Below are 11,620 nucleotides of genomic sequence, written 5' to 3' on the forward strand. Positions count from 1 at the left end.
GAAACTGCGGGGCGAAATTACTTTTAATACGGTTCACCTTTTTGCATTAGTGGCCAGAAGAGAAAGGGCTTTTGGAGATGCAGGCCAAGATGTAAAGCGACCTGGTATAGTGGCATCGTGAGGCTAACTTAAATTTAGTGTCGTCCTTGGCCTACTGGGAGTGTGCATGCTTTGATGCTAATTGGCCCTGAAATTAGCTGTGCAGAGACACATCACACACATACCAACACACACACAGGCGAAAACATAGCCTGTCGAAGACAATTCTGATGTTGTTCTTGATTAAGTCCAGGAACCTCCCCTCAGTTAATTCCTAATATTAATTACCCAATGATTTATTATTTTGATGAAAAAGCATGCAGCATCACACACAGACAGGCATGAACCAAGGCAAGGCAAAGCGCGCGCACGCACGCACGCACGCACGCACGCACGCACGCACGCACGCACGCACGCACGCACACACACACACACACACACACACACACACACACACACACACACACACACACACACACACACACACACACACACACACACACACACACACACACACACACACACACACACACACACACACACACACACACACACACACACACACACACACACACACACACACACACACACACACACCCCTCAGCCCCTATAGCATGTTGTAAGTTGCTATGGATAAGTGTCGGCTAAATGCATAAATTGTAGCACAACATTACTGAAATATTTAGGAAGCGACAAACAGGCATCGTATGAGAGAGCCTTCATATGTGGTGAAGATCTGCCTGTAGTTACAAGGTCTACTGGGACATATACTGTAGACTGGATGGATATATGGGTTAAGAGTTCTTCACACAAATAGCTTTCCTACCCCTGAATTGCCACTCTTGCCTGGATCCTTTTTTTACAGAGGACATTTTGTTGTATCTTAGATGTAAACTCAACTGAAGGTGATACATTAATTATGGGACTACTGTTTCATGCTGGTGTTTCTGTGTGCCAGCATGAAGTCAAGTAGTGCTGTATTCCAGACCATGGGGGACTCGGGGAGTCCACAGAGGTGGGGGAGACCGATTCAAAACTGAGCCAAAAGACTGAGGGGGAACGAGACCAATACCAGAATTATATTTTTTCTGTTCATCTCACTATGAGTATTCCCAAATCCCCCCATGTAGTCCCTGTCACTGCTGACCCCAACTATTCGGTCTTGGGGAGGGTGTAGACCAGTGGTTCCCAAACTTTTCAGGCCGTGTCCCCCCAAATAATCATTTTTGAACTGGGGACCCCCCCCCACCCTGACAAGCACTTGGAATTCACTTGGAACATTAGATTTAGTTTGACTCGGTTCCACAGATAAATATTGTGAAAATAGCCTACAAGTCTACAAGCTCACAACGCCTCGCAACCAGTGTTGGAAAGTAACTTAAGTAAAGTAACGAAAAAAGTTATATTATTATTTTTTTCCAGTAACTACTAATTACTGAGAGAAGTTACTGTGGGCTTGAGTGTCTAGATTTTTCATTTCGTGATCGTGTGTTGTTTTTGGTTCGTTGATATAATGGTCAAATGGATATAAATGTCAAATACAGTATACTGTTTTGAACAATATTAATAGGCTATTTGAAATGTCATTTTGTTAAAGCCTATACATTTTTCTGTTCCCACATTCTGTCAGAAAACCTTGTGTTGCTGAGGGAGCACCACCAGGTTCTTGAACAGTTTTCACCCGGCTGCCGTCAGACTGCTGAACAAGGCATAAGCCTTGTTCAGCAGTCTGATGACAGGCATTGCTGTCAGGCTGGTCTCAGACCTTTGCTCTTCTTTGGACCTACCTGTGGATTATACCTGGGACAAGTGACTTGGAGTTTAGCTCTTCCTTGGACCTAACTGTGGATTATACTGACAAGTGGCTTGACTTTTTTCTTAGCTTTTTTCATGGACCTACTTGTGGATTATACCAGTGTCAGTCTACTTTATGTGGATTATGCAGTCGACGCGCACTGACATTTTGCACTTTAATCCCATGTACAACGCACTGACTTGTCTTTTTCTTTTTTTTCTAGCACCTTAACTAACGTCAATAAGTATATCATGCACAGTATCTGCTGCTATGCTCACGCACCTTTATATCTTCTTCTTCCCTTTCTTTCTTCTATGGAAATAACGATACGATGGGAACTATGCACGAAAACTAATTTCACCCACTTCTTTACTTCTGAAACCTGTGATGTGATAATAAAGCTGATTCGGGAGCCTTTTTTCCAGAATTATTGTAGTCGAACTGAAGCACTTTATAAAAACTACACGTATTGTAGGCTGGTTAAGTGTAATGCTCAGTGGATTATTTATTTCCATGTGTTATTTATATGTGTCAAGCCTGACCCAGGTTTTTTTGGGCAAGTTATAGAACACCAGATTTATAATGATGCACTAAATATACAGCCATACAGAATGTTTCGTCCTTCTGATTTTTGAATGATGCATTATAGCCTGTAATATATAAGTTAACACATTATTTTTGTTAAACTTATTTATGTCACTCAGGTAGATATTGTAGGGCTATTTGTGAAATTGTGACTGACTGTGACAAACGTGTTATGCTAATGTGCATATTTTTGGATTGAATAGGCACGTGTTGGCCTCATATGGCCTAGCACTTTGTTTGGAGCTTATCTACTTAAATAAACAACAGACGTTGTTCAAAGATTGTGTCTCATTATCAGTTCGAGCTCAGGTGTGGTTTTCATTTAGTCTGTAAGTTATGAATCCATACACAGTAAAAGTCTTAGCATTCATTTAATTCAAATGAGTGTACAAATGGAACTGTAGCGGCAAGATCCTATGTAGAAGAGAAACCTCCTAGGAGTGAGATCCTATGTAAAAGAAAGAGGATAGGGGTTAGAAGGCCTCTAGAGCAGGATATTGAGTAAAAGTATTTATACACGAAGAGCAGATGGTGAAACATCTACTCTGAGTTCAGCAAATATTGAGCGCCAATTAGGGCAAGGATCTGAAGTCCATTTCTGGGAAAAAACGGTGAAGAGAGCCATAGAAGGTCCCATAAGAGGGTGATAGCAAACATACAAATCAAACGTTGTCATGATCAAGAACGTTATCAGACCGATGAACTCTTATTTCTCGGAATCAAGGGTTTTTTCCCAGATATGGACTTGCCTAAGTGGCGCTGAATATTTGCTGAACACACAAGTAGATGTTTCACCATATACTCTTGGTGCATAAATTATTTTACTCAATATCCTGCTCTAGAAGCCTTCTAGCCCCTATCATCTTTCTCTAGTTTTACATAGGATCTCGCCACTACAGAACCAAATGCACCCATCATGGCATGTGTATACACTTAATCAAGGATCAAGGATCAAGGATTTTACGATGTAGGCTGCAGAAAAGCGTGGGAAAAAACTGCTAATGTTGAAAATGCAAAGTAAGACTTTTGGGGAGAAAGGATGCAATTACTGGGGGTGAGGGAAAAAAAGTAAAGTAATAAGTAACAAGTTACTTTTGGCAGGGAGTAATATGTAAAGCAATAATATTACTTTTAGTAATTTAGTATAGTTTTTATAGTATAGTTTGTTGATTGCTTTTGATGCAGTAGTTGTCTTTTTCTTTGCTTTCTTTTTTGGTATTAAAAAGGTTACTTAAATTGTCACTTCACTGTCATCTGGGGACCCCCACAAGATCATGTGGGGACCCACCTGGGGTCCCGACCCACAGGTTGAGAACCACTAGTGTAGACAACCATGTGTCTCCTACAAGACATACAGTATAGGTTGTTGCCAGCCACAACTTTTCACGTGACGGCGAGGCGTTTCACGGCGGGAGAACATAACAACACATGTTGAGGAACAGCAGCACTCTCCTTCCTCATTCCCTGCTGAACAGGCGTCCTGCTGAGCAGCGACAGAGCTCACCCAGAAACCCACAAACAAGGCCCAATTGTGTTCGTTGGAACACAACCAGTCAATCCAGCTACACTGTGGGGGATTTGAACCCCAGTCTCCATGTTGGTGGGCAGGAACTTTATACCCCTGCAGCCGGATGCCCAGAATTATGAATTATAATTGAGAGCACGACCAAATAATTCTCTTTTTCAAAAGAATTTCAGTAAAACACAAACATCAGAAGGCAATATATTTGTATATGAAACACTGCAATTGAAAGCACAGAGCTGGGAGAAGTGTCAAATAAAATTAGGCCTTCTACATAATAATGGTCTATATCCCAAAGTATTTGTATATGTATTACAGCACCTGGCTGTATTAAAGTATGCAGCACAAACAAGACTGTCTAATAACAGTGTGGCTTCCCTGTGCAATATCGGCCATTTTGATATGAGATAGTAAGGTAAATACAGGTGTTATCAATGATACTAATTAAGGTTCCATTCTACTCACTGAAAAAGCTCTGCTACACTAAATGGAACAGAACCTTAACATTAGGAATATTGGTAACACGTTTGCCCTTCAATTTCATTGTGAAAAAAAGGTCTATAATGTGCTGATATGTTAGTATGAGCATAACAGCTGTGATAGTAATGCATAAGGCCTGCACATGCTAATGTGAGTTTTAGCCTACATTTTAAAATGTGAATTGAAAACCATGCTTCAATCTTACTGTAGTGGGAGAATTGCTTTCCATCATCCTTTTGCGCTGGACTACAGTGATGATATGCATAGCTTGAACAATCACCTGTTTGATGAGCTGTAAGCTTTGTGTGGTAATGTTGCTGCTGAGCTTTGATTGGCATTAATGTTGCCAGATGTTGCAAGAGAAACAAGCGACCAGGTCTACGAAACAAAGCCCAAAAGAAGCGACTATAGGTCGCATCATCACACTCACAGGACGTCCCCAGCTAAATTAGCTAATGAGTGAATGAATATTTGTTCTTGTTTTTTTTTACCACTTGAACCCTTTTTTCCCCTCTTTTCTATTATAAAATTAAAAACACTTGAACCCCTGTATACATTGGCTATTTGAAAATAGCAGATCTGCAAGCTCACAACGTGTGGTGAGCTCGTAGATCTGCTATTTTCAAATATGAAATATCTGGAATATTTTTTGAAACATTATAACTACACAAATGTTGGCACAAAATATTTTCAGATGGGCTCCGTGGACAAATAGACTATATTAATTTGGGGGTCCTTGACATGACAATGTTAGCAAACCACTGATTTAAACAACATTATGAAGCGTTATTTACAAGCGATTAGACAAGCCCAAAGTCACCTATAATAAGCAGACTTGGCAACGCAGAGCAACTTCAGCTGAGCCACACTGGGCAAGATCTAGCCGCTTGAGTGTCTAAACGCAAGTATCAGAATTTGGCGGAAGTACCGCCCAAGGAAATGACGTCGACGCTTTACAAATCTGTTTACATCATCCGTGAATGAAACGAGTGTTGTGATTGGTCGAAAAAGATAGTTTCCGGGGGAAATAAATCACGAAAGTCCTGCCCCTATAGACACTGTCTGCATTAGGTGAACACCACCACCTGTCCTGTACACCTGGTGTACAGCTTGTCATTCTTTACCCAGCACACATTCACAGAGTCAGTTACACTGTACAAACTCTTACATACACATTATCTGAGAACTATTCATCCGGACCCAATAAGTGGAAAAACTAGTGGACCCACTATAGAGGGTAGGCTATCCAGATGACTGGGCACCTGAGAACTGTGAGAAGTATGGGCACCATTTTTAAAGCTTTGGAAGAGCCTGGTCAACTAAGTAGGGTTTAAGTGGTTATGGTGCGTTCTGAGTCTGACTGGCTAAGTTGTAACAGCAAAGTCAACATTTTGTGACAGGATCGCACAGAGATTGAGCCAGATGGATACCAGCAATCTGGGAATAAAATAACAAGATAAGAGTGAGAAAGCCAGGAAGACAAGAGCAAACTATTTGTGTGTGTGTGTGTGTGTGTGTGTGTGTGTGTGTGTGTGTGTGTGTGTGTGTGTGTGTGTGTGTGTGTGTGCGCGCGCGCGCGTGCGTGCGTGCGTGTGTGTGTGTTGGTGTATGAATGCATGAAAAAAAGCACAAAACTGTTTATGCACGCTGCCATTAGGCCACAGAAGTACCTCCACTATTATGTTTTATACTTTTTGAAGTAATTAACTTTTAACAATTGTTTAATGTGAGGCAACGAGGCCCTGATCCGGCAGAGACCTTGCCCAAATTTGGAGTCATACAACAAAGACAAATAGTAGAGGACCGATGTGACAGATTGGCCACATGAAGTCCAAAACCCTCATTGGACCCACTCTATTCTCATGTGTATCTGGCATGTATAATGCATTAAGTAGCCTACTGTGAGGAAAATGCTAGAACAATGATGCCATACCAGTACAGTATGTCTGTAGAACTCTCTATGCATGTTATGACTGACGTGAGCCACAAGGGAATACCCTATGGAACTGGATGCACATCAGAGATGGAGAGCCATTTGACTACCAGATCTGGGAAAAGGGAAAGGGGGGTATTTTTGTCACAGCATATTTGCACATACGTGGAATTTGTCCTCTGCATTTAACCCAATCCTAACTAGTATTGCAGACATGTAGTGAAGAAGAAGAAGAAGAAGAAAGAAGAAAGAAAAAAGAATGTTCATGGTTTCATCAGGTATATTATGTGGAGGAAAGCTCTATCTGGCATACTACTCCTTCTCTCTGACCTCTGCCTGTTTCCAAGCTATATCTTGGATATCTTCTTCAAAATGACTATTGACGAGGATCATTTATATTCGGCAGACGGCATGCAGTGTATCATTCGTTAAGTACTGGATATATGTTTTTTTTTTGTGTGTGTAGTCTTTCACTACTACTACTACCCACACACGTACACCAAACATGTTGCTGCATGTTGTACAGCATCAGAATGTATTTCTCTTCTTCGCCGCAAGTAAAGAGTGAAAGAAAGAAAAGGAGAAGAAAAAAAATAAGCCCAACATTTTCATGTGTTGCCTCAATCAGCAGAGATGCAGCCTAGAGACTGTGACATCTCTACTTCATAGTGGAGTTCATGTTGTGTCAGTTTCCCCACAGAGCTCCTCAGTCTGTCTCTGGGCCAAGGGAACCAGGGGGATTCCCTGGAGAAACACACTACTGGGAGGTTATTGAATTTGAAGGAAGGAGACAGCATAGGGGGGGGGGGGGGTTATAGCGCAGGCACAGTGAGTTGCTAGAAAATGACTGCACCATAATCCCACTAAGGAAGCAATCTTGGTACAGAAATACATTTGTATTTTGCTCACACACAATAGCTCTTTCTTTCTTTCTTTTTTGTTTGATGGATCAGTTTAAATCAATGGGATTTATGCCGAGGGGGGAAATGCAGTGGATGATTGTCTTTTACTGCCAGGCCTGAAGATGTTTTTTTTTTTTCTTCCCCCCGTCTCGTCACATTGCTCAATCACATATGTTCACATGAAGATCATTTGCTGTTCTAATCGCATTTGCATTCAAGCATTTCACTTTCAGCTGTGATGCATATGTATGTTAAGTGCATTCCTTCATGCTGCATTGTACACTCTCTGTTCACTCTGTTATTATGACCTCCCTCTATGGGCATTACAATTTGAAATATCGAAATATTCCCATTCTCACAACTTCAAAGGCAGCTGTTACATAAGAAACATGCAAGTAGGGTTTTTTTCACCATATGTTTGCTCTCTCTATACAGTATAAGGGCGCTAAGTAACAGCATTGCAAAGCATTTACACACATTTGTGAACACACTGTTGAAACTTAGAGTACCCTCAAGGTGTTTTGTTACAATTGCTTTCATGTCATTCCTTGGCTCCAGGTTATGCTCTTCAGAAAACAATCCTTGGCAGCTCAACTTGTGACTATTGCAGCTGTTGTCGCCTCTGTGTAGCCATTTCATTTTGCAGCCCCTTTAGCAATACATCCAGGATATCTCAAAGGGACCAGAGAGACCTCGGGAGACCAAAATGGACAGCCAAGCACAATGATACTTGAGGAAATTAGGCTGCACGGTGTCCCCTAAGACTCTGAGAATGTACAATATCTGCACTTTATTGCCTTAACACTTCATCTAACAAATAATTCAAATTCATATAGCTGCGTGCTTGATGCATGTGTTATTACATGAGTCCCCTGAGGCTGCTGGCTTTGTGTTGTGCTGTAAATCGGACGTGTAGCAAGCAGTGGACATCTGTGACATGTCTATACTATATAATAAAGATTATGTATGGCAGTTCAAACTATTGCATTGCTTAAAATATATGAAGCAAATAAGATGTCAAGTGGCCTCCATGACAATAAACAGATAATCTGAACAACTACATAAAAATGTAAATAACACACAAAAAACAAAAGAAAGAAGAATATGCAGAGTAGGAGTGATGATTCAGAAAGCTGTTATCTGTTCCATATCATCGTGTTGTAACTGTAGCCCATTTAATCTGTGCACAGTTAGTTACACAGTCACACTGAGGGTGAGTTGCACCAACAAGAATTGAATTAAATATAGCTTAGTGCCTATTAAGGATTTGTTGATCTAGGTTTTAATGTAATTCCAGTTGCGTTGCACCATTGCATTTTAAGCATTGCTTAACAAAACCTTAACCAGCGACAAAGCATTAACTTGTGATTAAAGCCTTGACCTGCGATTAATTTTGATCCTCTGTCATGATGGATTGGCCAGTTTAAACAGAAACAATGCCACCCTCTTGAGACGAATCATCAGCCTTACTTGTTCCCTTTTTAGAGACAATTGGCAACCAAGTAGCTTATGTAGGCAAAGAATAACTTATTTAAACAGTCTAGTGTAGTTTAATTGCAGACCTGACTAAAAAAATAAAATAATCTCATCACAGATGTGTTTAATCGCCACGTTAACCACCTTGAAAATTCTTCATCATAAAACTCAACATGGTTTCAGACGGTCCCCTATTTTCCATTGAGGAACTCTTTGGTTTTCTTCAGTCCATCTACAATATATTGTCGCTATCGGACAGAAACTTCCTGTCTCCATATTCAAACTTTTTTGTGTTTTTTCATAAACAAATGCCCTACTTGATCATACTACAGCGTCACACAAAAGCATCAAAAGTAGCACATCTGCAAGCGACCTGTTTTGAGCTTGCAGATCTGCTACTTTTGCCATTTTTGAATTTGAATCCTGAAAAGTAACTGTTTTGGATTTAAATCAAAAATGTATCCCTAACGGAAATTTTAATTGGAGTTTAAAGTAGTGGAGCAACAGCCATGTTTCATGTGAAAACTAAAACCAAAATTTGAATTATGGCTTAAATGTAAATCTGATTATTTTTAAATTAGGTTTAACGTTTTGTGCAACTGGATTAATAGATAAACCTTGATTTAATCCAGGTTAAACATTAATCTGTGTTGGTGCAACCCAGCCTCAGAGTTAACCACATGAGGATTATAGTGTGTAGATGTCATTGAGGTATTTTATTTGCTATGTCCAAATCTCTTGGCAGAATGACATGTAGACAAAACCTCCAATAACTGACCCAACTTCACAGTGAGATGGATTGACACTATGTGCATGGGAGATGTTTAATTACCTGGTAAGCAAACAGACCTCTTTTTTCACCCTTTGCTTGTTTTAATTATCATAATTGTGAAATCGCAGCACACAATTTATGAATAATCAAACCTGCCATCGCAAATTTGATGTAAAATTGCACTAATATGAAGAGACTGGGAAAATGTATTTGGGCTGTTACCGTTTTGTTGCTGATTACAGGATGTATTCAAGGGATCATGAATTTATTATGTTACCGTAAATGCCTCCTCTTAGTCAATTAGTAAATAAGTAAGCTATTATTAATTAATGTTAAGATCCTCATTTAATGTATTTTAGGTCAATAAGTCAGTATACATTTCTTCCATGTTGTATGACTTATTTATGTGCCCAACTCTGGCATGAAACAAGTCATGAATATGATCTTATATGATTGATCTTAAATTAACACTAGCTAATGACAATATGAATTCATAGCGCCATAAAGTGAGAACATATTTGTTTGTTGTTTTCTTAATAATTGTTCAGATTGATAAATTTAGAGCACTATTCGATTGACAAAGAAAAAAAAAGAGCCAACTGTGAATTTTCTCTTTAGTCACGTGTCTGCATTTTGTTGCACTATTCTCCATAATTAATATTAATACATAGGCTACAGTATATTTGCTTTGATATAACGATTTTGAGGTACAAATGTTACCTAATATATAAACAATACAGTCAACATACAGTACAGTAGTAGTGTGTATAAGTCAGTCTCGCTGTATTCATTCAAACAAAATTAAATAAAAAAACAGAATGCAACATAAACACAATTATTTTTCTGATGTCTTTTTCATTTGTTTTATAAAAATGTCACGCAATAACTTATTTGAAACATTTTTTTTTTACTTGTTAAACCCATTTCTCTTTTAGTTAATACTGGAGTGCTGGATGAAATCACAACAAAGGACAAAAGCTGTACCGTACTGTATGCTTTTGAAGGCAGAATAAGAAGTTGTTAAATCACAGAAGTACTAAACAGAGATAATATACCTCTCAGTCATTATATGACAGTCATTGAAGTCACAATACACAATAATGTGTTTGATTTTCTGATTTCGAGGATGTACAATCTTCAAAACTGCCTGGATTAATGCCTTTAAAAGTGACATTTAGTAACAGTACGTAAAGACCCAAATCAGTATCACATAACACAACCAACAATTGAAATAAAAAGAACACAAAATTATTTCCTTTTCTTTTTTGTATTAATAAATCTATGTTTTCTAATAGTTTTACACTATGTTCTGTGTAATGCCTTTAAAAAAAGCCTTCTTCATCAAACAGTAGGCCTACCGCTTACCTTTATATAGTACCAAAATGTCAATCCACTATTTGATCTTAAGCACACTTATGATTTCTTGTCTTGCAATTGGACGTTTCATATAATGTGATAATTCCTTTCATTACGTTTTCCTTCCAAACAAACCAAGAAATAGCATCTGGGCTGAAACATCCATAAGCGAGGGACATGCACTGCATATATGATGCACATATGCCCCCCATCCATCTGTGGCCCACCTCTGTACCATTCACTATACTGTATTTGTAGTGTAAAGGTTATGCTGGGCGACAATTATGGACAAATAGCACGATATCGACATTGTGACAATAATATGGTGATGTGATGATAATATATATTATTTCAATTTTGAAAATGTTCAAAGAGAGCAAAAAGATATCCATCTACAAGCTCACAACACGTCGCAATGCTATGCGTTGTGAGCTTGCAGATCGGCTATTTCTGATAATCAAAGTATAAAATAGGGCTCAAGTGATTAAAACCAGGACAAGATTTTTTTTGTCATATCACAACATGATATCCAAAATCCCAGACGATATCTAGTCTCATATCACAATATCGATATTAATATTGATATATTGCCCGCACCCCTAGCAGAGGTACAATGATATAGTAAGGTTGTCCAAAATGTCCAGTCCCATTATTACAGTCCCACATCAAAGTGAGCACACGGTATGTCTGAATAAAAGTCGGTGTGCCTCCTGTACGGAAGCATCCAGTTATACAGTATATCTATTCTATACCATGACTG

Source organism: Gymnoscopelus microlampas (genome assembly GCF_963454915.1).
Source record: "Gymnoscopelus microlampas genome assembly, chromosome: 14".
Taxonomy (NCBI): Eukaryota; Metazoa; Chordata; class Actinopteri; order Myctophiformes; family Myctophidae; genus Gymnoscopelus; species Gymnoscopelus microlampas.